The sequence below is a fragment of the Nematolebias whitei genome, chromosome 1 (genome assembly GCF_014905685.2).
Source record: "Nematolebias whitei isolate Nwh7 chromosome 1, NemWhi1, whole genome shotgun sequence".
In the NCBI taxonomy this organism is placed as follows: domain Eukaryota; kingdom Metazoa; phylum Chordata; class Actinopteri; order Cyprinodontiformes; family Rivulidae; genus Nematolebias; species Nematolebias whitei.
Genome location: NC_056498.1, coordinates 10,371,021 through 10,391,628, shown reverse-complemented (window position 1 = coordinate 10,391,628; position 20,608 = coordinate 10,371,021). Strand labels below are relative to the sequence as shown.

Here is a 20,608-nt window from a genome sequence, read left to right as displayed (position 1 = left end):
ATAAATGAAAAAATAAATCTTGAAATAAATGAAAAAATAAATCTTGAAATAAATAAACATTAAATCTTGGAGGGGAAAAAACTAAACATTTCTATTTAAATGTTTTATTTTATGGGAACATTTGTTTAATGGAATATTTATTAATATTTTTTAAATAACACTATTTATTTATTTAATTTTGAATGAAATGGCTTTCCATAATAAAACGCACCTGTTGAATGTGAGTAAACCTGTCAGAATGTACACACACAGTGTTGTTGTCTCTTACCTTACTCTCAACACATTCAGTGTAATTTATTTGAAACGTCCACGCTGATAGATCAAGCATGTCTGGAGGAACCCAGCTGATATTAAACGTGTTAGTAGTTTTTGTGATGTTCCATGTGAGGGCAGGAGGTCTCACTGCACAGAAAGACATTACACTCACTGTAATCTGCTGAAAGAACTCTGATACACACACAAGTCCTGACGCAACTAATACCCACAACGTTTCCCAGAAAGCACAGCAAGAAGAACTTCCTCAATAAGAAAGTGAAGGAGGAAGTGCCCCGTAGATCAGTAGGATTTTCCCTTTAAGAAACTAAACCAATCAGTTGGCATCTTACCGTCCCATAAAAGATCTTTCTTGAAGGTGTTCCTAACCAGCGTGTTGTTGACTGTTGCAATAAATCCAACAAAGATGGTGACGTCAGTCGCCTGCAGATCACAACCAGTCTTCCCATCACCAAGCGACTTGTACAACGAACACTGAGTTTCAGTTGAAGGCTCATCAGATAATCTTTGAAGCATAAAAAAAAAATACTGTCACATTTCACAAAATGTTTACAATCCTAAAAGAGGACTTAAATAAAATCAGTTAGAGATTTCCATAAAGACCATTGGGTCCAGGCTGAGTTAGAGTCATTAACCATGAAAGCTCCAGCAGCGCCCTGAAGAGATGCAAATCATCTGGTCCGTTCCACGCCAGAGTTTTAGTTAAAGACCATCTCATGTTGCAAGGGCCACGTTAGCTCGGTGGTCAGTACCACTGCTCTGTAATCCTGAGGCTGCTGGTTCAAACCCAGGTTGAGTCAGAAAATGTAAAACAATTACCAAGCCCAGCCAAGCATGCTTGCTCACTGTTGATCCCTGCAGAAGGGGGCAGCCGCAAGAAAAACAGCAATCACCTAATGTTGTAAACTGACAGAGTTGTAGCTGTTTTGGTCACTTGTTGGGTATAACTCTCAGCTACCACCTCATGAAGATTCAGCTCAATGCTTGCAGGTTTTATTCAAACCAGCCTCGTAGTTCATGATACATTGTATCCAGAAAGTATTCACAGCACTTCACTGTTTCCACATTTTATCATGTTACAGCTTTAGTCCTAACTGGATTAAATTAATCTCTTTCCACACAATACCCCATGATGACAATGTGATACAAGAATTTTTTGAGATTTTTGTAAATTTATTATAAAAGAAAACTAAGAAATCACATTTATGTAAGTATTTACAGTCTTTGTTTAACACTTAGTTGATCCATGTTTGGCAGCAGTTACAGCTTCCAGTCTTTTAGAAGATGATGCTTCAAGCTGAGCACACCTCTCTTTGGACAGTTTGTCCCATTCTTCTGTGCAGTACTTTTCAAGCTCCATCAGGTTGGATGTGAGTCGTCTGTGCAGCCCTTTTCAGATATCTCCAGAGATGTTCAATCTAATTCAGGTCCTTCAGAGTGGTCCTGAAGCCCCTCCTTTGAGATCTTGGCCCCTCCAGGTCCTTCAGAGTGGTCCTAAAGTCCCTCCTATGAGATCTTGGTCATGTGCTTTGGGTCGTTGTCCTGCTGAAAAACTGAACCGTCTCCCCAGTCTGAGGTCAAGAGCTCAAAGGAGCAGGTTTTCATCCAGGTGTCTCTGTATATCACTGCATTCATCTTTCCCTCTATCCTGTCTAGTCTGCCAGTTCCTGCTGCTGAAAATCATCCCCTAATCATGATGCTGCCACCACCATGCTTCACTGTAGGGATGGTTCTGGTGATGAGCTGGTTTCCTCCAAACATGATGCCTGGCGTTCACACCAAAGAGTTCAATCTTTGTCTTAGACCAGAGAATTTTGGGGTGAAACGTCTTTTCACGAAAAAAGAAACTGTCCAGATGACCTGACTGACCATTAATGGATTTTGCACCTGGATGATTGAGCATGAACTCTGATGTCTTGAACCACTTTGGCTGCCTGTCTGGGAGGAGTCGACGGGGGACAGGACAGCCCCCAGAAACCATCTTATCACCAGCAAACTGGTTGGTTCACTAAAGGAATGTACTGCTTAGTGGGGAACAGTTTACTTGGGACTCCTCAGACTGATGAAGCCCTCCAGATAGAGGGCGAAACATCTTTCCACAGAAAATAAACTGTCCAGATGACCTGACAGAACATTATTGGACCAAAGAACTTTGTTTCTGTTAAGATAATTTTTGGTAGGAACAGTTCTATTGTGTTTCTATATGACAACTGAGAAGGCTGAAAACATCTTTCCCTCCTGCTTTGAGCCTGAAACCCTCTCTTATCTCAACCTGGAAGCTGTCTCAGAGTGCCTCCTTGGTGTTATCACCATGAGAACATGCCCAAAACAGACTTATCTCCATCTGGAGGCTGACTCTCTGACAGCGATGGATCACGTCTGTGCGTCTGACTGCGGCTGGTTATGAGGGAACGCCCACAGGATCCTGCTGCTGTATAAAAGTCTGCAGAAGACTATCTGATGCTCATTCTGTGACATGTTCCAAGCATTATGTATCTATGTCTGTAACCTGTCTTGAATGCGTCAGGCTATTTTAGTAAACTTTACCGTTGTTAAATAAACGTGAACAAAACAAAAAAAAAATTTATCTGCTAAACTGAATGCAAATTACTTTCAAATAAACTGTAGTCCATGCTCCGCTACCATGCTTAACCAATGCTTACTGCTACTTCCTGTGTCTGACAGGAAGTTGTACCCATAATCGTTTATACAGTAGAGCCCCCCAGGAATAAGGTGGATAAACCATCACTGCTTCTTCAGGCTCAGTAACCATTCAAAACATGACTCAGGTCTCAAAATCAGTAGCTAAAACCCAGAGTGACTCGTCAAAATAAACACAGAGCCACGAGCTAAACTTCTACTGAACTTCGGTTTATTAAAAGTCAGACCGGCTTAGCAGTCAGGGCGGACCAGGGTGTTACCTACTGGTGAAAACACAGAGGCTATTGTGAGCTACCTTCTTTGATAAAACACTTGTGGGATGAGTCAGAATGTAGAAATGTGAACAGACCTGTAGAAGAACTGAAGATCTGTAATGTTCCGGGCCGGGGACCAGGAACAGTACGCCTGTTTGCTTGCAGTACTGTGGCAGGTCCAACTTGTCACCAGCTCTGATGAACACACATTTTATTTAAACGACACGTTCTTCTTCTCTGCAGTTAAAGCATTCACACTTAAAGATCAGAAGAGAATGGTGAATGATAACGACCTACCTGGGTAATGGACCTCGAAGACTGCCGGTACACTCTCATTTTTATCGCAGACTGTTTTTATAGAGAAATGCAGAAATCCTCCCTTCATGATCAGGAATTCACTGTAATATGTTTTACTGTAGTTTAACTTCTACAAATGAGGGGAAAAAACAAAATGAGGAAAACCAGACATTAAAGAAAAATGTTTCACCTTCACCAAAATAAAGAGCCTACAAAAAAAGCCTTGTTTTAATTTCCATTCACAAGAGAAAAATAAAATAAAAATCCTTAACGGTCAGATATGGACTTGTTTACATTAGGAGAGTTACTCTGAGGGGTTGGCCTTATCAGACAGGACATGTTGGGCTGGTTGCCATGGAGACCACCATCACAATTAAAACTCCTTTTATAAAACAGAAAGGTGGCAAACAGAGCAGGTACCAAAAGGCTAGGTAGAAGCTAAAAGTAGCTGAATGGTAGCTAAAAAGCTAAAAGTAGTAAAATGGTAGCTAAAAGTAGCATGAGGTTAGCTTAAAGGCTAAAGTAGTAAAAGGCAAACTAAAAGTAGCTAAATGGTGGCTAAAAGTTGCAATAGGACTAGTAAAAGCTAAAAGTAGCAAAATGATAGCTAAAAGTAGTAAAATGGTAGCTAAAAGTAGCATGAGGCTAGCTTAAAAGCTAAAGTAATAAAAGGCAAACTAAAAGAAGCTAAATGGTGGCTAAAAGCCGCAATAGGGTTAGTAAAAGCTAAAAGTAGTTAAATTGTAGCTAAAAGTACCCTAAGGTAGCTTAAAGGTTAAAGTAGTAAAAAGCTATCTAAAAGTAGCAAAATGGTAGCTAAAAGCTAAAAGTTGCATAAGACTAGCTTTAAGGTTTAATTAGTAAAAGGCTAACTAAAAGTAGCTAAATAGTAGCTAAAAGACACAATAGGCAGGGTTAGTAAAAGCTAAACAACAAAATGGTAGTTAAAATTTTAAAGTAGTATAAGGCTAGATTAAAGGTTAAAGTAGTAAAAGGCTAAATAAAAGTAGTTAAATGGTAACTAAAAGCTAAAAGTAGCATAAGGCTAGCATAAAGGTTAAAGTAGTAAAAAGCTAACTAAAAGTAGCATAAGGCTAGCGTAAAGGTTAAAAAAGTAAAAGGCTCATTAAAAGTAGCAAAATGGTAGCTAAAAGTAGCATAAGGCTAGTTTAAATGTTAAAGTAGTAAAAAGGCTAATTAAAAGTAGCAAAATGGTAGCTAAAAGCTAAAAGTAGCATAAGGCTAGTTTGTTAAAGTAGTAAAAGGCTGGTGAAAGCCGGCACTTTGTTTATGTTCACATTTGCTTACAACGGAATCTTCGTACTCCTGTATTCTCGTGGTTCCTTCGTATCCACAGTTTGTCATGGAGGGCTGAGGGGGTTCCCAGAAGAACTTGGGCTCGAAGTTATTCACCCACACCATGGACAGGTTTTGTGGAGGAGGGACTGTGCCTTCAAGTGGACACAGAAAAAGACAAAAGACAGGTTTGAGACACTTCCTGTTTGACAGCCTCCTGCTGGCTCTGTCCTGTGAAGACCAACAGTCCAGCCAGTGTTGCCTGGTGAGAAATGTAGGATTATCGTACTAGAGACATAAAATTATCGTATTTTGAGGGAAATGATCGTACACCCGTCAAAACCAAAATAACAAATCTATTGATGCACTATAGTAGTGATGGGTCCGCTTCCAGACCGGCTCTGCTTCTTCTTCTTTTCTTTTTTATTTTCCTCACTCATAAGTATATATCATATCATAGGCAAATAGCAAAGCTTAAGTCTGTTCTGTCCAGATCCGACCTTGAAAAACTAGTCCATGCATTTATTACAACCCGGCTGGACTACTGTAACTCGCTTTAAGTTGGGGTTAGTCAGGCTTCACTTTCACATCTCCAGCTCGTACAAAATGCTGCAGCTTGGCTACTAACAGGAACTCACAGGTTTGAGCACATTACTCCGGTTCTGTCCTCCCTTCACTGGCTTCCTGTGAGTGTCAGAATCAATTTTAAAATTCTCCTGCTGACATTCAAGTGTGTTAATGGCCTTGCACCCTCATACCTCTCTGACCTCCTTCATCCTTATGCTCCTTCTCGGGCTGTGAGATCATCAGACCAGCTGCTTTTGGCCGTACCTAAAACCAGGCTGAAGCTCAGAGGAGATCGAGCATTTTCAGTCGTGGGCCCTAAACTCTGGAACAATCTGCCCATCAACATTCGACAGGCCACCTCAGTCTCTATTTTTAAATCTCTCCTAAAAACACATCTGTACTCACTGACATTTAACACAGGGTGATCGGATTTAGATTTAGTTTTTCATTGATGCTGATTCTGTTTATGCTTTTGTTATTATTCCTATTTAACACAAGGTCATCAGATCTGATTTAGTATTTCATTGTTTCTGACTGAGTTTATGCTTTTTGTTATTATTTCCTTGACTTTTGACGCAACGTGATCTTATTTAGTATTTCATTGTTTCTAATTATGTTTTTGGTTTTATATTTTTACTCCATGTGCTGTAAATATATCTTGCTACTTTTTATTTGATGTTGTGATATTTTTGTTAAGCACTTTGGTAACAGTTTCTGTTTGAAATGTGCTCTATAAATAAAACTTAATTGACTTGGGTCATGGGGCGGGCGCAGTGGACTATTCATCCAATCATGGCCATTGTTCTGAGGCAAACGCAAATACGTCGCTCGTAGATAACATTTAGAAAAGCATCTGTTTGCAGACACAGATGTCTTCAGGGTTCACAAAAAAACTCCGACAGACAGTTGCGACAGGCTAATGACAACAGATTACAACCACACATTCACGGAATGGTCAAATGATCATATATTTGTCTTTTTTGGGGGGATTATTGATCGTACATCGTACAGAGGGCAAAATTGTCGTACAAATACGTACACCTGGCAACACTGCGTCCAACTCACGTGCGCGCCTTCACAAGCTACCGACACAGGATGTGAGACTGTACGTGACGTCACTGCTGGGAAACCAAAAGGCCATGGAAAAGAAAGTTGTCGGACAGAAAGACATCAAAAGGAGATTTGACGAGTTTCAATGTCTCCTCACCTGCTGCGGAGCGAACCGCCAGGAACAGACCGCTCAGAAGAACCAGCTCCAACATTTGGACCGCTCCGTTTATTCCCGACAGCACTCAGCTTCCCCTCTTCCTCCTCTCAGAACTGGTTCCTCCTCTTCCTCCCCGCAGGCTCCGGGAGGAGAAAGAAATAAAGCCCGTCCTGAGTCCAGCTGCTTCTTTAAGATCCGACAGTTTACTTTCGCTTCCAGCTTGTTGAGGAAGGAGTGAGGAAAGGTGGAGGAGTGAGGAAAGGTGGAGGCTGGAAGAGGGCGGCGAGATGCGGCTTTTTTTCCTCTCGCGCAGGGAACAGGACTGAGCAAAGATTTCTAAACGTTTGTCCTTTGACAGTAAATGTCTCGGTTCAGTCCACTTTTACATTTGTATTTGTCAAAAAAAAAAAGTATAAAACTTCTCGAGACCAGCTCCTCAGACTGCTCCAGGGGAACAATTTCAAGTTTTATTTTTAACTCCAATTTAATTAAAAAAAAAGTTGTTGTTTTTTATGTTTATTGGTTCTATTAATCCCAAATAACTCGATAAAATTAAAGATGCACACCAAGCAAAAACTTTGGGACTGAAGATACAACTCTGGGGTGGGGGCCTCCTCCTGGCCCCCACTTGATAGCAACCCTGAATTCTGCAACATTGATTCTGTTTAAAAAAAGTTAAGACTGTGTAAAATGTGAATAAAAATAGAATGCAAATGAAGCGTGAACCATAAACCCATATAACGTATGAAATGATGAAACTAAAACAAATTTAATTTTTGTAAAAAAAAAAATATATATATAATTTTAAATTTGATGGAAATGATCTCAGAAAGTTGTTTCAGGGCAAACAGAAGCATGTAAAAGTAAATTGTACTAATAATAAACAGGTCTCTTAGAAGTAGAGATGGGCAGAGGTTTGATAGTCTGAAAGAAACTGTCTAAAAATAGAGGAACAGCAGAAAAGTGGGACGATTTATCTCTGAGCTCAGAAGAAGAGGCTGAAAGTCAAGAATGGATGGTCGTGATGTTCGGGCCCTCAGGGGCCACTGCATTAAAACCAAGTCTGGTTCTGTTCTGGGCTCAGGAACACTACACAGATCACTGTCTGTTAACAGTTCGTCCACAGACACTGCTTAAAGCTCTATCAGACAAAGAAGAAGAATGTGAACACCATCCAGAACCTCTGCCATCTGCTCTGGACCAGAACCATTTCAGATGGACTGAGAGAACTGGAGAACAGTTCTGAGGTCAGACTGGTCCGAATCAGGAATTATTTTTGGAAACTATGTTACATCCTCTGGACTAAAGAAGAGAGTTATCACCTGTTATCAGCACACTGTTCAAATGCCTGCCTCTCTGATGGTATGGGGGTACATTAGTGCCTTTGGACATATTTATGCAATGTATGTATATATATATATATATATATATATATATATATATATATATATATATATATATATATATATATATATATATATGTATATATATATATATATACATGTGTATATATATATATAGAGAGAGAGAGATTCAAAGACTACTGTTGTTGTATCAATATGTCTATATATACATATACATAAAACAACAAAGTCCATGCTCAATAATCCAGGTATACAATCCAACATCCAACAAATTTGTTGTTTTCAACCAGTTTGACAAGACGTCAACAAGGAAGAGGGCCGGCAATGGAGGAGGGGGCGTACAAAAGAGACCATCTTATCACAAGCAGAACTGGTTTGTTCTACTTTGGAGTAAGCTGTTGGAGGAAGAATCAGTTTTGTTGTGTGTTTCCTTGTCTGATGAAGCCTTCCGGACCGAAGGCGAAACGTTTGAGCACAAAAAAAAGAAACTGTCCAGATGACCTGACTGAAAAATGTTGGAACATTGAAGAACCTTTTTAAAGCCAACTTTTCTTCCTTGTCATTAAAAATTAAAGAAGACTTTGAACGCTGGTCCCTGCTTAAGCTATCTTTGGTAGCCCGTATCAACTGTGTTAAAATGAATGTCCTTCCACGGTTTTTATATTTATTACAGTGCATCTCAATTTTCCTTAGTAACTCCTTCTTCAAACAGGTAGACACTCTTATTTCTAACTTTCTTTGGGAGGGGAAGACTTCGAGGTTGGCTAGGCAATACTCGCAGGGGCCTAAATCACTTGGAGGAATGGCCTTACTCAATTTTAGGTACTACTGGGCCTCCAGTATTAGATTTTTTAAATACTGGCGCGACTGTGGGACCTCCCCCCTACCTGACTGGTTATGTATGGAGACAAATTCTGTGAAACCTGTTTCTCTCATGGCTCTGGTGTATTCACCAATCCAATCCTCCACCGCTGCATATACAAAAATTAAAATAGTAAAAATTTCCCTTACTATCTGGGCCCAATTCTGGCGTCATTTTGGCCTCCAACTTTTGTCTCCTCATGCACCTATTGCAGCAAATCATATCTTTGCTCCCTCTGTTGTGGATAAAACCTTCACAACTTGGTCTGATCTTGGCACACGGACCTTCAAGGACTTATTTGTTGATGTTTTTGCCTCCTTTGCACAACTATCAGACAGATTTACTCTTCCATCGCACCACTTTATTTTAGATACCTACAAATTTGCAGTTTTGCTTGTAGTAACTTCCCCACTTTTCCCCATTTGCCCGAGGACTCTGACATGGATTCCTTGTTTTTGTCCACCACTGGGCTAAAGGGCTCTATTTCTACGCTTTATAAATTAATTGCCTCGTTCCGTCCTAACTCTTTAAATTCGATTAGGAGCCTTTGGAAACAAGATATCGGGGAAAATATTTCTGATGAGCTCTGGTCACGTATTCAGATACGAGTACATAAATCCTCTATTTGCGCGAGGCACTGTCTTATCCAGTGCAAGCTGGTGCACCGTGTGTATTACACTAAAGCCCGTTTATCTAAGATTTATACCACGGTCTCTCCGGCTTGTGACAGATGTCGACAGTGCCCTGCTAATCTTATACATATGTTTTGGCAGTGCCCTCAGCTTGATACCTTTTGGATGGAGATACTGTATTTGCTGCCATATCTGAGGTGATTGGAAGAAAAATTGACCCGAATCCCCTAAGCGCCTTGTTTGGGGTATTTTCTTGAGGGCCCCCCTTAACCCCGTCTCAGGGTAATTCTCTAGCTTTTATGACCGTTATTGCTCGGAGAGTGATATTGCTCAAATGAAAAGTATTTCATCCCCCCTCTTTTTTGCACTGGCTCAGGGATATTTTTTACTTCCTTAAACTTGAGAAAATCAGGATGTTGCTGCATGGCTCTTTTGAGCAATTTACACGTTTGGCAACCATTGCAACTGTTGATTAAACAAACCAACTTTTCCTCTGTTCCAAATTAGTTGACATTGTTATTATTTACTTGTTTCTTCCCCTTTTTTTACTTTATTATTTACTTTTCTTTTTTGTTCTAGAATTGCGCCGCTCAAGGTGGTTGCATGTTGGAGCAGCTCTGTTACTTTCATTCTGAGATTTTGCTTTTGGAAACTTTAATTCCTCTTTTTCTAGATGTAAATCACATTTTTTTGGATGATTGTTTCCTCTGGTATCAGATGCTGTGCAGCTGGAAGGATTTTTAGTTAAACTTTTTTAGTTTTGGACATTTGTTATGATGCGTAACCATGGCAACAATACAGTTTTCTACAACAACAGCAGCTGATTAACATCTCAAAAGCTCAAATAATATCTCAACTACAGCCCCGAATCTCAAATGAGTTGAAAAGGATGTTCTGTGGACACATTCTCATCTACCTGCCAGCTGTGCTCGAATGCCTGACCACTGAGATCCTGGAACTAGCAGGAAACACGGCTCATGACAGCGGAAGGACAGGATCGTCCCTCGGCACCTACAGTTGGCTGTCCGCAGAGACGAGGAGCTCGGCAGACTGCTGGGAGGAGTGGCCATCGCTCTGGGAGGAGTTCTGCCCAGCATTTGGACGGTTCTACTGCCCGGTGGAACCGAGAGGCCAGCCGGATCGGACGGCATCTGCAGCTAGTTTCTTAGGATCCACTGTGGGATGGACCTTTACAAGAGATCCTTCCTGTCTACAGCCATCAGCATCTATAACATCTCTTAATGAAATGAGGATAACGAGTTACAACAACAAATAATTTCCCTCTGGGATTAATAAAGTGTTTTTGAATTTGAATTTTTATACTTTGTTGGCAAGGGTGGGCTGTTTCTAAATTTTTTTTATACTTTTTGTTGCGAGTGGAGGCTGCTTATTCACTTGTTTGCTTATCCGTTTATTTTTTTTTTTGTATTTGTTGTATTAAAATGGGAAAAAAATCAAAATAACAGTTGGGGGAAAAAAATAAACAGGTCAGAAGGAATCTGGCTGTACAGATGAACACAACCAATGTGGCAGATCTCATTTTATTTCCACAGTTTGCTCTTTTTGTACACCATGAAGCAAACGATGGCTAAATGTTGCTGACGGTTGTGTTCTTCACTGAGAGGAGCTACAGACGACACACGCTCTGCTCAGGTGTGAAGTAAAACACATTCACTTTCTTTAAGCTGTCAAAACTACTGCCAGACCAAAAGCAAGTTACCAAATCTAATAAAGCAGAAGTAAAAAAAATAGATGATTTTTTTTAAAAGGAACAAAAAAGTGCAAGTGAGGGTGATGAGGCGTTGTGGATACGGATGAACTGAACGATAAGGAGTCGGCGAGGTGAACACAACTAATGATTTTCAGTATTTTACAGTTCTTGTCTGTTTTCCTTTCAAAACATCCACACATATAGTTTGAAAAGGCGTCATAACACAGCAGCTTACATTTTTGAATAAAACCGTCATTTTTATTAAAGTATGAAAGACTGCAGAGGTCAGAGCCAGCCCGAAAACTTCCTGCTGGTTGGTCAATAAGCAGACAGACAGAAAGTGTCCCACCTGAGGAAATTAACCCTGGTTGTTTGTTTTACAGTAACATACACGATAAAAGAGCAGCATTGAAGCATTAATGCCACCAGCTGAAGACTCGGGCTGTTTTCTCCGTGGCGATCAGCAGGTACTGGCTCCTCGTACAGTCAGACGATCCTCTCTGGTTATCTGAGTGTGAACGTATTTACAGAGGCTCGTTTTGATATGAACGTTCATGTTTCCACCTTCTCATTAAAGAACACCTTCATTTCTTCTCCTCAGCGATCAGCTGGAGGTCATCAACTTCCTCATCCTCGTTACCAGTTCACAGCTGAACAGCTGCTATTCTGGTAGATTCTACAGTTGTTTCTTAATCCCATCCCTTCATCGGAGTAAATCTGCTCATACGAGCCGACAGGGGTCTGGAGCCACCCTCGTGGTCTGGTTTAGGCTCGGTTTGGCCTGTTAGACTCTGATCCACTGAGCAACATCATCTGGACCTCAGCTGTTCATTTTCATCACAATAATCCAAACAGCAGTAAAGCAAAAACTGAACTGGAACCAGGTACTGACAGACCTGCACATTGACCACATGAGGCTCTGGCTTTAGACTTTTGCACAGTAATGTGTCAGCAGTAGGTAAACACCATGTTTTCTTGCTAACGTTTAGTGGTGGAGGTAACATAACATCCAGTTGGTGGTGCTGATACAGGTCCACAGCAGGTTCGTGAGTCGAGTTTTTTCAGCTCTAGTGGTTTCTGTAAGGCTCCCCAGAGTCCAGGTCCAGCTGCCATGCAGAACCTCAGGTTCTGATCGCTGCTAGGGCTCGATGGTTTTAGGCAGGAGTGTAACTGAGGCCTGAGTCTGTTCCATCTGTGGCGTGTACACAATGTCCTTCGAGTTCTGAAAAACAAAACACACGTTAAAGAGGAGGACAGGGAGGCGAGGAGACGGTGGTTTTCATTCCTTACCATGAGTCCGTTCAACACGTTCTTAAATCCTGACGGGTCCTGCCAGTTCTGACAGAAGATGTCTCTGTTCCTGCAGAGTGGCAGAGAAAAATCACATCACAGTCATTTCTTTTTCAATTAACAGCAGCACAATGATGATGCACGCAGCGATTATGATGACTCAGCATGAAAAATAAACCACCACTTCTCATAATCTGTGTTTTTGTGTTTATTCTTTATGGTTTAGTTCTATATCTTTAGTTATTGTGCCAATTTTCTGCTTTTCCTTGTTTTATTTTTGACAACCTTTCTGTTAGAGCTTGTGGCCCTTGAAAACTTTTGGTACAGACAGATGACAGACTGACGTGGACCGAATGATGAGGACAGATGGACGTGGACAGACCAATGTGGACAGACCGATGTGGATAGACTCAAGGGGACAGACCGATATGGACAGACTGGTGTGGACAGATGGACATGGATAGACCGATGTGGATAGACAGACGTGGACAGACCAATGTGGATAGACTGATGTGGACAGACAGATGTGGACAGGCCGATGTGGATAGACTGATGGGGACAGATGGACATGGACAGACCGATGTGGATAAGACAGACGTGGACAGACCAATGTGGATAGACTGATGGGGACAGACAGATGTGGACAGGCCGATGTGGACAGACTGATGTGGACAGATGGACATGGACAGACCGATGTGGATAAGACAGACATGGACAGACCAATATGGACAGACTGATGTGGACAGATGGACATGGACAGACCGATGTGGATAGACAGACGTGGACAGACCAATGTGGGCAGACTGAAGGGGACAGACCGATATGGACAGACTGATGTGGACAGATGGACATGGACAGACCAATGTGGATAGACGGACATGGACAGACCAATGTGGACAGACTGATGTGGACAGATGGACATGGACAGACCAATGTGGATAGACAGATGTGGACAGACTGAAGGGGACAGATGGACATGGACAGACCAATGTGGACAGACCGACGTGGATAGACGGACATGGACAGACCAATGTGGACAGACCCATGTGGACAGACTGATGTGGACAGACCGATGCGGACAGACCAATGTGGACAGACCGATGTGGACAGACCGATGTGGACAGACCGATGTGGACAGACCAATGTGGACAGACTGACGTGGACAGACCGACGTGGATAGACTGATGTGGACACAGATTTATGGACGCACCTGTTGAAGCAGTAGCAGGACAGCGTGACGCAGAGGAAGAGAAGGATGGGGACGGCGACGGCCACCACAGTTAACGCTCTGACACAAAGCTTCCTTTCACCTGTGAAGAGCAGGACAATCTCTTTAGACTTTTGAAACTAGTTAAAAGTTTGAACCCACGTCTTAAATTCAAACCCGAACTCTGAGACAGTGAACATATTCAGAGCCCGGCCGGACAGTTCCATCACATCTAAGACTTCAGAGGACGAAACCCACCACAGAACAACAGAAACTACTTCTCAATCTTACTCCGCCTTTTAATATCACCCACTGCCAAAGATGAAAGGGTGACTATTACTCACCCTTTCACCTGGTGTACTCACCCTGCTGACAGATTTTGAACTACCTACAGGAAGTGCTAAAGCTTGCTGCTGCTGCTGCTGCTGCTGCTGCTGCTGCTGTGCTGACGCTGTTGGTGCTCCCAGAACTCCCACGTAAATCACCACATCAGGTGTGAAGGTTTATAAAATGCTGCTGCAGAATTATGAAGCTCGGAGTCAGCTGCGCCTTATGACTAGCCATTAGCTCACCAGTCCTGTTAAAGTTAAAGTCTGCTCCTTTGACCTCAGAGGGTCATGGAGGATCTGGGACGTCTCGCCCAACCTAACCGTGTTCCAGGAGCAAGTAGCTGGTTGAGCAGAAACAAGATGATAACTACGTATTTGTCCACATTCAGACAGACTGTAACAAAACACCGACTTAAACTCTGTTTCTCCAAAGTGATGTCATTCAAGACAAGTTTAGAGTTGTAGTTTCTGCAGGGTGAGTCCATGACTACTGCATTAGAGTTTGTATTTATGTGAGTTCAAACCTCAAAGCAGAGCTCTCAGACTTTAGGAGCAGCTTTGTGTTGGGAAATGAAAGCAGCGTGAACGAGACAGTTCTGTTTGAGTCAGCGAACCTGTTGGAGCAGATTTTGAAACTTAAAAAACAGGCCTCGACTCCTCTCTCTGCTCCAATTTCAGGCCTATCTCTAATCTTCCATTTATTTCTAAAATATTAGAGAAGCTTATCTACAACCAGTTGTTACCATTTTTTAGAGGACAATGGTATCACTGAGCCATTTCAGTCTGGATTCAAAGCCAGCCACAGTACAGAGAGTGCACTTTTGAGGGTTTCAAATGATATATTCTTGTCAACAGACTCCGGACAGTTTGTTGTTTTAGTGCTATTAGATTTGTCTGCTGCATTCGACACTGTTGATCACAGGATTGTAATCTCTCGTCTTGAGCACTGTGTGGGCTTCAGGGGTGTCGCCCCCAATTGGTTTTGGTCGTATTCACTAATAGGAGTTTCTGCTTAAAAATTTACAATTTTATGTCTTCCACAGCTCCTCTTCCACATGGTGTCACCCAGGGCTCAATCCTTGGCACTCTTTTATTTGCTCTTTACCTCCTCCCTCTCGGCTCTGTTTTTAGGAAACATCGCATTTCATTTAACTTCTATGCTGATGATTGCCAGATCTATAGTCCCTTGGCACAAAATAACACATTCTAGCAACTTACACTCTGCCTTAATGATATTAAAGCATGGTTTTCTCTTAACGTCCTTAGTCTAAATGAGAACAAGATTGAAGTTCTCATGTTTGGACAGAGTTGCTGTCCCTCTCCCAGCGTAGATCTCGGCTCACTATCATTTTATCTCAGGGACTTTGTCACCAATCTGGGGGTGAGGTTTGAGTCTGAGTTTAAATTTGAAAAACAGATCAGCAGTGTTGTTCAGAAAAGTTTTTATCAACTTTGCCAAATAGCAAAAGTGAAACCAATCTTAGCAAGACCTGACATGACTTCAGGTTTCTCTTGTAAATGAGTCCTCGAGGCTCAATGGGATTTACCTGTCTAAATAAAGGTTGAATGAATGAATGACTTTGAGACATTAATCCATGCTTTTATCACAGCTCGTCTTGACTACTGTAATGCACTGTATGCAGGCATTAGCCAAACCTATCTTGTCCGTCTGCAGCTTGTGCAGAACTTTGCTGCTCGCCTGTTAACTCAGGCCCGTAGGCGCGAGCATGTTACTCCCATCCTGGCGTCTCTTCATTGTCTCCCTGTGCACTACAGAATTCATTTTAAGCTTTTGCTGTTTGTCTTTAAATGCTTGAACAACCTTGCCCCACCATATCTGTCTGAGCTGCTTCAGCCTTACTGCCCACCCCGATCCCTACGATCAGCTGATCGGGTGCTGCTGACAGTCCCTAAAACTCGGCTGAAGCTCAGAGGTGACAGAGCGTTTGCTGTTGTTGCTCCCAGGTTGTGGAACAACTTACCCTTGAGTGTCAGACAGGCCTCCTCTCTTCCTGTTTTTAAATCTCTTTTAAAAACACACTCATCTTTTAAGGCGTCTTAAAACACACCTGCCGTGAAACTGGTATGTGCGTGTTTTTGTTTCTTTGTGTATGATTTGTATGTTTTTATTGTCTTAATCTATTTTTATTTTTTTTAATTGTACAGAACTTAGGCTACCCTGCAGTTTTCAAAATGTACTATAGAAATAAAGTTGATTGATTGATTGGTCTCCATCATCCCGACTCTCCTCCTTCCCCAGGTTTCCCAGGTCCCTTGTTGTAGACGGAATATAATAATTGACTGTAAATAAATCACTTTAATTCTTATGAGTTTTGAGTCTGTTAACCTCAGTCCTTACTCTGAGTATTCTGTTAATTGTGACGGAAAAGCTCTTAGAGATGCAAACACTACGATCGTTTACTGTCCGACACCGTCTTCAGGTGGAACAAACAAAAGATGGAGGTCAAATAATGTTACGCAGCTAAATCACAACAGAGGTGCAAACCTAACACCTACAAGAGCTGACCTTTGACCTCATGTTCTAACAGTGAGATGTTGGTTGAGACAGAGCGATGAGGGAAAAACAGTAAACGCCTCAGCGGTCGTTGAAGCCTGTCGCCTCTCACGCCAGAGTTTCAGAACAGGATCATCTTATCGAGTCGAAGCCGTTTTGGTCAAACCTTGAAAATAATGTTAAGCACGATCTTATAGGACACTGCACGGAGCTTTCAGAGTGTGTGTTGTGGATGACTCTCGGCCTCGTCAGATTTGAGCTCTATCAGTAGAACTGGCCCTGCAGGAAACTCCACCTCACATTTCTCAGGGAAGTTTGTACAGATTCAACCTATCCTGCACTTTTACATTTTATCTGTAATTTTATTTTCTCTGTTCGCTCTGCTCAAAAAAATTTTAATCTAATTTTATTCCTCTTCCACCTCAAAGTTTTATAAACGTAAGCCCAGTTGGTGGTTCTGTTGGTTCATATACACACACGTGTCAAACTCAAGGCCCGCAGGCCGAATCTGGCCCTTGTAAACATTTGTCCACCCCCCCCAATTTTTTAAATGTACGGTAGCTCTTAGATTAAATTAGAATAAAAAATTAGATTAAATTAAAATCTTAAATGGATCTCTTAGATCTAGTGATCACCTCTGATGTTTAGAGCTGTCATTTTTAACCCGAACCCAGCCCGGACCGACCCGGTTTAGTGCAGGGCCGGGCCATATTAATGTGATTAATGTCCGGGCCGGTCTCGGTGTTTGATGTGGTTTTACGAATCATACAGCACAGCACCAATAAAACTAAATAAAAAATGCACAATATAAAATGGTGTAAATCTACTTAGAGGAGGAGGCAGTAAGTTACCTGAGGAGGAGGAATGAAATAAAATAGAGTACAGGAGTTAATCAGAAAAGAGAGTAGCGCTGGTGCATTGCGAAGCAATTACGCATGACCCCGCCCACCACGCTCTGCTCCACAGCAGGTGTATGTGTGCCACAGACATGCTGAAGGACAGAGCTGCACTTTTCCTTTCGGCTAACTTGAACAAACTTAAAATGATGACCCCTGCTGTCAGGTGCACGCTCTCAGCTGGCCGCACAATAGACCAGCGGGGAACTGCTCTCAGCTGCAGTGGAAGAATTTGCAGCCCCAAGAAGTGACAACATCAAAAGCTGAAGCGAGCAGCGCGTTCACATCAACTCAATCCAAACAGAGAAGAGCAAGTGCTTTTGCAGAGTGAGAGAACGCAGTGGATGAGGCAGAGAGTGATGATGAGGTTACACTGTACATCACTCAAAAGCATGCTATGGCCGATGAGTGACATCTGCTGGGATTTTGGAAACTAAACTCAAAGTTGTACCCAAAACTGGCCAAGTTGGAGAGATCTGCGCTCTGCATCCCAGCGAGCAGCAGCAGCAGCGAGTTTTTAGCGCAGCTGGCCGCACAGACCAGCGGAGGACTGCGCTCAAACACAGTGGACGCAATATTGTTCTTGACAACATGTAAAACCATGTAAGTAGAACACAATAACTTCTCGACAGATTTTTAAATATATTTATAATTTCGTATTCAGGCAACTGGGGTCTAATTCCAGCTTTACTTCGCAGGTTCATAGCTGAACAAGCGAGGCTGTGTGGCTGATTATATGACAGACCCGGCACAAACTGAGCCAGCTTTATATGTTCACTTTTTATTTTGTTCATCATTTTTATTGATCTTTATCACTCCTGTTATTGGATGGATGGATGGATGGATGGATGGATGGATGGATGGATGGATGGATGGATGGATGGATGGATGGAGGGCTGAAAGCAAAGCCGGAAACTAATTAGTTTCTGACTTTTCTTTCAGTCCGTCCGTCCATCCATCCATCTTTACTCACTATGTCTGTTATTTGTTATAGATATTTTGTTTATTAAAGTAGCTATTATTATAAGCATTGTTGTAGAATGTAGGCCTTTTCAATTCATTTTTCATGCACACACCAGTTTTATCCTGTGGTGCAGTGCAGGTGAACGTTAAATCGCTCCGTCATCAGCAACAGCATGACTCAATTTAATTTTGCATGACTTTCTTTTATATCTAAATTAAAATAGCCTTGTTCTATATTTTTCCACGTAATTTTGCTCTAAAAATATTTTTGTTCATCTGTATAACAGCCTATCTTTAGAGTTGATTTTTTAAGGCTAAGTTTTGTATGTTAATATCCATTTGGTGACTTGTTAATAAAAAAATAAATCTTATATCGTCCTTTCTTTACGTTTTTAAGAGTCAGAGTCAGAGAGTCAGAGATAGTAAAACTATCATGTCAAACTGATTTGCTTACAAAAGCAATTAAAGCTTAATTTAAAAAAGTCAGGTTTTTTTTTCGGGTTCGGCCCTTTAATTACTGGTAATCCATTCGGTCCAGGGGCTCGGTCCTTCGGTCCGATCCAGGCCAGATTTATTAGGCCCGAATGCAACCCTACTGCTGTTATGGTCCCTGATGGGTTTTATTTGACTCTAGTCTTTTATCACAAATACAGAAGTTAACTCTGCATTAAACATTTCCTTCATATAATTAAATAAATAAAAAGAAATGTGCAGGGTAAAACCACAATTCACATGTAAACTATAAAATAACTAAAGTTCTGTGTAGTGACCGTGGGCATTTAGATTAAATTGTATTTTTTATTTCGGTGTACTTGATGGTGTGTGAAAATTATGATGTGATGATTCAATTATTTTATTATGCAAATAATATCAGCAGCATCTTATCAGTTCCCAGGGCTTGTAGTTCATCTCATTAATCCTCTATGAATGACTGGTGTCTCATCACACTGACTGTGTGATATCTTGTTTTATACTGCATGAGATTATATGGTGCAGAGGATATTTTGTGATAAAAGTACAGAATGATGCAGTCAACACAAGCTCATGGTGCTCCGTGTGTAAAAAAATAAGGGTAATACTGATTTCAAGTATGATCTCAGGTAAAGTTCAGCTTAAAGGCCATTAGTGTGATATACTGATTTCATGTTTTAATAATCCTAAGAATTTAGTAAAATGGTCTTCAAATGGCTGGAAAACGAGGGGGTGGGGTGTTTATGCCCCCGGACCCTCCTTTGCTTCACAGTCACAGCTGCTCCTTAATATGAAGATTGCACATGTTGACTGGTTTCTGTTTTAAATTCCCACATTTACCCACAATTAACTAGTCAGTCTTTTAGAGCCATCTCAGCCTGAAATAAAAACACCAAATTTTTATTACTTTTTTTTTACTTCAACTTTGCGTCTTTTGTTCAAAAATAAATAAAAGTAAAAACTCCGCATTTCAGTTTGAAATAATTGATAAAATATTTATTTTATGGCAAATTTAGAAATAAAATTAATTTAAAAAATTACATTTTCCCCCATTACCACACCCAAATTCCAGTTGGGAGTTTTGTGAAGACCCTCCAGACCAATGGACCCCTCCGATCCGGTAGCTGAAAATGAGGCCTTGTTTTAGTTCAACGTATTCTTGTTGGCTGGACATGGAGGGGTTTTCTTCTAATCATTTTTGTTTATTTTATATATTTATTTTTTTATTATCCACGTAGAAATGCTAGTATCTAAATTGGTTTTGTTTGTACTGACCCGGTTATATGAGTGAGCTGCAGGAACACATTACACCTGCTAATGACTTCCTGCTTTGGGCGAACCAGCTGTTGTCTGCAGCCTGCATGCATGTGAAACAGCTTTTTAGTACTAAATGTTTACTTGTTGTTCTTTACATCCAAACTAAAACCATTTTGTCGGATGAGGTGAAAGGCGGGACTCTGCAGAGACGTCTGGCTGAGAGAAGATTCTGCTTCTGGGCTGAGTTGAAATCTGTCTCTGTTGGTTTTTACAGAAGTGGAGCACCATCTACAAGCTACTATAACAATCTAAACCAGGGGTGTCAAACTCTTTTCCACCGAGGGCCACATCAGCGTAATGGTTGCCCCTCATAGGGCCAGATGTAACTTTGACAATATAAATGTAGCTAAATTTAACTAAATATAAAGTAAAATAAACACAACTACTCCTTAATATTAAATAACTGAATTTTTTACTTATTCAACTTACAAATATTATATATATATATATATATATATATATATATATATATATATACATAGATGTATATATATAT

General features: G+C 41.1%; 2 long non-coding RNA genes across 2 annotated transcripts; both read right to left on the bottom strand.

Moving 5' to 3' along the window:
* Positions 1–371: 371 nt before the first annotated feature.
* Positions 372–3,376, bottom strand: LOC119415213. The gene is made up of 3 exons (XR_005187041.1): positions 3,284–3,376; positions 606–778; positions 372–402 (listed from the first exon to the last, which is right to left on the bottom strand). It is a non-coding gene; the product is annotated as an uncharacterized LOC119415213 (long non-coding RNA).
* An 8,945-nt stretch (positions 3,377–12,321) lies between these two features.
* On the bottom strand, positions 12,322–13,690 carry LOC119415207. Its single transcript, XR_005187040.1, has 3 exons — positions 13,625–13,690; positions 12,415–12,484; positions 12,322–12,346 (listed from the first exon to the last, which is right to left on the bottom strand). It is a non-coding gene; the product is annotated as an uncharacterized LOC119415207 (long non-coding RNA).
* Positions 13,691–20,608: the final 6,918 nt, after the last annotated feature.